Below are 6036 nucleotides of genomic sequence, written 5' to 3'. Positions count from 1 at the left end.
CAACAATTCCTTACTTGCACCATTATTTTCCAAGTACTCTTCACTTCCCCCACCAATCACCACTTCTCACACTGCTACCTCCAAGCATTTTCCACCTGCATTCCCCCTTTCCCCCTCATCCCTTTTCAGCATTCACCCCCTTTCCCTTGCCACAAATCATTCTGACCTGACAGAAGCTCCAAATGATTCTCTTCTTCCTTCTTCTGTCAGATGAATCTCAAGTTCTGGGAGCCCCATAATCTGCTGGAGCCCGGACAGTGTTCACTCCGGCTCTTAACCTCCAGACAGCAAAACCAAGAAGAGTCCAGGTGGATCGGATGGGGAGGGCTAGAAGTTGACTGTTCTCTGCTGTCCTATCAGGTCCATCCTCATTTCCTCCCCTCCTGTCCTTCAGTTCTGCTGGAGGGGAGGGACAGAGCAGAGAAGCCCAGACCTGCCCCCCCCCCTGTCTCCATGGCAACCAGCAGCACTGCAAGGACAGTTAGGGAGGGGCTGGACCAGGAAGCAGACCTGCTCTTTTCTGTTCTGCTGTTTGTGTGCTTTCTGCTCCAGCCCATCTCCATCCTCCACAGTGCTTCCCAGTTGCCATGAGAACAGGAGGGAAAGAATCACATATTGCATATGAAAGAGCCATATGTGGCTCCCAAGCCACAGGTTGGCTACCGCTGCAATGGCATGATGTAAATGTGGAGAGAATTCCATTTTGCAGCCTTGCAGATCTCTTCCTTTGAATCTAGATGGGCTACAGACACTGTGAGCTTTGACATACTCACTAGGTTCAGGCTCTCCTGGGCATAACAGAAAGTGATACAATCTGCTAGCCAAATGGAAATAGTGTGCTTAGCAAGGGTAATTCTACATATTTGTGTCAAATAAAACAAAAAGCTGAGTGGACTTTCGAGGTGCTTCAGTCTGCTGCAGACAGAAGACCAAGGTTCTCATGCAGTCAGTGCAGCTCCTGGGTCCCTCAATGTTGATGTCTCTAATGCTGATGGTGATGGGTCAGACCTGAAACATCTCTCCATGAGGTCTAGCTGTGAGTAATGTCCTCTACGGGTCATGGTCCTGCCCAAGGAAAAGCCTATGACATAATGGTCCTGTCTCAGGCAAAGCAAAGAATCTATGATAGACATGATGCATTTGCACTGAGTGCACCTGTTGAAGCTGCTGGCCTTCTTATCCGTTTTAGTAATCGGATGAAAAAGCAATGAGGTGATGATGATGCTCGGTGCACCAATACCAGTGCCAACCACAGCCTTCAAAAAAAGAAAGAAAACTTACCTAAATGCTCAATAAACCTGCCTAGGGCAAGTAGAGGAGGAGAAAAATCACACTGGGCCCTATGATGAATGATTCCTACTACTTAAGAAGAAAATCCTCTATGAGTATGAGAGAAAAAGAACTATGAGCACCACAGAAGAGATGAGGTTGAAGGCATCTCACTTGAATGAGTGGAGAGGTATAGCATACTGCACATGCCCTTTAGGGAATGCTCATAGTTTCAAAATACTAAAGTCAAACTTCTCTGCCAAGCTCCATCTGATGATGTCACCCATGTGCGAGGACTGCCATGTAGCCTGTGAAAAAATGTTGAAAGGATAATTTTCTGTTTAAGGTGGAAGTCTAACTCTATCATAGGCAGGAACTTTGGATGAATGCACAGAGCCACCCTATTATGAAAACACTTGTTATGAGGTAGATAAGTCACTAGGGCCTGAAGCTCACTGACTCCACATACTGAAATAACCACCACCAAATATATGATCTTCCAAGTAGATCCTTCAGCTGACAAGAGTCTATTGGCTCAAAGGAAGCTTCCAACAAATGGGTGAATACAGTGTTGAGGTCCCATGGCACAGTGGGAAACTTAATGAGAGGCTTCAAGTAAAGAAAGCCCCAAATGAAATGGACAACTAAAAGCTGTAAAGAAATGGGTTTACCTTCTACATGATGATAAACACCAATTGACCTGAGATGAACCCTGACACAGTTGGTCTTAAGACCTAACTGGGAAAGATCTAGAAAGTAATAAAGCAGTTTTTGTGTAGAGCAGAAGAAAATATTTAGGGCCTATCCCTCACACCAAAAGGCAAACCTCCTCCTTTAAACCACAGGATTTCCTCATGGCATCCTTCCTGGAAGCCAGAAGAACACAAGACAATCCTCAGGAAGATCCAGGTGTCTGCAGAGCTACCGTTTCAACATCTAAGCTATGAAGGCCAGGAATCCGATGTCAATGCCCTCTAGGAACCAATATTGAGGACTTTCCGCCAGATGCCATGAGGGACTCCAGTAACAGTTGGATGTCAGTCTACAGAGACTGATACTGTCAATGCAGGTGCTATAATGCTTTTCATTTTATGATCTAGCTCCTCAAAAACTTCAGATACCAAGATGACTTAGGAGGCACAAGGTGAGGCCACCTCTTCCTGGGACACCAGAGTTGTATTGGTGACTGACACCTGAATGCTTGAAGACTGTTATGATTCTCAGGCCTGCATCAAGGATGAATTCTTCTCACCTTGGGAACTCCCAGCATTATGTATCAACAAAGACTAATATTAATGCATCTTAGCTTTCACCTCATGCACATCAGTGGAGTTCTGTTTTGCTGGTATCGAAGAAACAGAGCCTTTCTCTTCGGGTGGCAGGAGGTAGGTTAGCCCAACTCTCCAGTCTTTCCTGGTGCTTGATGTCAAGAGGGATCAATTTCTCCTCAATGTTGATGTACCTCCAGTAGTCAGTGCAGCTCCTGGGTCCCTCAATGTTGATGTCTCTAATGCTGATGGTGATGGGTCAGACCTGAAACATGAGGTCTAGCTGTGAGTAATGTCCTCTACGGGTCATGGTTCTGCCCAAGGAAAAGCCTATGACATAATGGTCCTGTCTCAGGCAAAGCAAAGAATCTATGATAGACATGATGCATTTGCACTGAGTGCACCTGTTGAAGCTGCTAGCCTTCTTATCCATTTTAGTAATCGGATGAAAAAGCAATGAGGTGATGATGATGCTCGGTGCACCAATACCAGTGCCAACCACAGCCTTCAAAAACAGAAAGAAAACTTACCTAAATGCTCAATAAACCTACCTAGGGCAAGTAGAGGAGGAGAAAAATCACACTGGGCCCTGATGAATGATTCCTACTACTTAAGAAGAAAATCCTCTATGAGTATGAGAGAAAAAGAACTATGAGCACCACAGAAGAGATGAGGTTGAAGGCATCTCACTTGAATGAGTGGAGAGGTATAGCATACTGCACATGCCCTTTAGGGAATGCTCATAGTTTCAAGATACTAAAGTCAAACTTCTCTGCCAAGCTCCATCTGATGATGTCACCCATGTGCGAGGACTGCCATCCTGCTTGTCCTTGTAGAAATTATATTAGATACTGTATAAACAGGTATTATAAATACTGATAGGTACTATAGAAAAGAGGGTTAAACTTCATGATAATATTTTAACAAAGGCAGATGAAACATATTGAATAATTTCTCTAACTGGATGACAAAATATTTAAACCAGAAGTGAACACTGGATGTAATATACTCAGATTGCAGTAAATCTTTTGAAGCTCATCAATAAACTGAGTAGCCTAGGGATGGGTTCTAAGGTGGTTGGCTGGGTTAGAAACTGGTTGAGTGAGACCCAACAGGAAACAGTGATGAATGGAATTCACCCCAAGGAAAGAACAGTTATAAGAGGAGTATCTCAGGAATCAGTCTTGGGGCAATTGCTGTTCAATATGTTCATAAATAATATTGCAGAGCAGCAACTAGAGAGGTTTGTCTTTTTGCTGGTGATACTATGATTTGCAACAGAGTAGACATCCCTAGGGAACTGATAAAATGAAGGATTATCAAAGAATGCACAAAGAATGACCAGCTGCTTCATACCAAAAATTCAGTGCAGAAAAGCACAGAGTCATGAGTTGAGGGAGTTGTATCATTATCAGACTAGAAGCTGGGTCTGTCTGGCAAGGTGCAAGCTCTAAAATAACTAGAATCCTAGCACAAACATAGGTACTTTTGTAGCAGGGTCTGTCTGGCAGACCTAAGGAACCAGATGCTTGGACAGTGGTCACACTGACGTTGCTGGTTGTTTTGAGTGATATGGAGAGGAGGATGTTGGAAAGAATTAAGTGGGGATCTTGAATTCTCCCACCCAGGATGGTGGAGTACAAAGAAGGAATACAAAAAGATCATCCTGGATAAGGAGAACACTTAAAGGTGATCATATTCTGTGGCTGGCAGCTAGGATGCAACCTTAGCAGAGAGGGCAGGATAACTGATGTGCACAAAACAGAAGAAATCTTGAAGTGACCATATCTGACCATTTTTAGGGTAGGGAAGCAGTGCAATTGCACAGTGGCCCGAACTAAATGAATGCTATGGGGTATAGGAAGAGGCATTGCCAAAAGGGGAAAAAAAGGTGATAACGCCTCTGTAAAAGTCACTGATCTGTAATATGGTGTCCTCTTCTGGAGGCCAGATCTCCAAACATGAAGATTAAACAGAGGTGTCCAGAGAAGAGCTACCAAAATGCTGCATGGTGCATCAAAAGCACCATGAAATGAGACTTAAAAATCTAAATGTGTATACTCTAAAAGATAAGACAGTAAAAGCAAATATGTTAGAGACATTCAAAGGAAAGAAAGTTCTAGATTAAGAGGCCAAGGTATGAGTCTGAAAGGAGGTAGACTCAAGAATAACATTTGAAATTATTTCTTCACAGAAAAGATGCTGAATCATGGAACGGCCTCATGGTGGAGGTGGTACAGCCCAAAACTGCATAATTCAAGAAAGCTTGAGATAAGCACAGAGAATCTTTATTTCCAAAGAAGTGAGGAAAGAGCTTGAGATCAGCTGGGATCTGAGGCATTGTAACAGAAATGAAATTGAGCTGACGAATTCTTATCTGCTGTTACATTCTATGTTTCTATATAGGGAGATGGGTGCTGTTTATCAGGACCTGAAGAGAGGGCATTAGGATAGTCCAATAGAAAGATCTCACCTATGTCCTTTTCCATTGTCCTTTATCAGTACTTTGCCTAACTAAAAGCAAATCCATACCATCACATAGGGAATGGTATAATCCAATGTTCCATGCGATAGGAGGTGTTCTGTGATCCCAGTGGGAATGCTAGAGACTTCACCAGGAGAGTGGGAGATGCAGCAAGGGCTCTTCTGTGTGGAAGGAAACAAGAAGAATCTGGAGGCATTGGGGGGATTCAGCACAACCCTAAACCCCCTATTCTGAGCAAGGCCCTGTCACCTAAGCCACGGAGTTGGCACCAAGAGAAGCCGCCAGCATTCTAATTGGCCAGTCTTCCCAGTGCCTTGAACCACACTTCCATGGAATCTGGAAAATGGCATCCCCAATAAGCCTTTGATGATGCACCAATGGGAGGGGAGTGCCAACCCCCGCAGACTGTAGCAGACTGCCGAGCCTAACCACATGAGCTAGACAACACTGGTACCTTTCTTGTAACATATGAAAGGCTATACCCTGTGCTCTGGACCCTGCTACTTAACACTTAAATCGTTCCATTTGAGGAGACTGTATCTCTAACACTGACCTCATAAAATTAAAGCATGTCCAGTATTCCTCACCGTCAAAAGGCCATTTCACCAAGTACAATACTCCATTCACTGAACCATCCTCTGCACCCAGCGCTCCCCCATCTCCGGCAAACCTGCATCCAGGACGGAGTGGGTTACACGTAGAAAAAGTATAAATATACAAAGACTGCAAGGTGAATTCTAGTTGCTGTAGTGATCCTGGACAAAGCAGGAGTGTTTCTAGATTATGCTATTTTAGAACCATCTTGTGAGGTCTGGAAAGTTCATGTGTACTATCATTTTCTTGGCACTTCTAAAGGTAGCACAATCTACAGATACTGCAAAGAACAGAATATAAAGTCAGAATGGGAGAGATCTAGAAAGCATAAATCATCCAAGTAATTATATCTGGGTGTGGGATTAGAATGACGCAGCCATTCACGCCCTTTAACACATGAAAAGCAGAGCTCAGGGGAGG

The sequence above is a fragment of the Rhinatrema bivittatum genome, chromosome 14 (genome assembly GCF_901001135.1).
Source record: "Rhinatrema bivittatum chromosome 14, aRhiBiv1.1, whole genome shotgun sequence".
NCBI lineage: Eukaryota > Metazoa > Chordata > Amphibia > Gymnophiona > Rhinatrematidae > Rhinatrema > Rhinatrema bivittatum.
Note: the sequence above shows the minus strand (reverse complement) of the source record.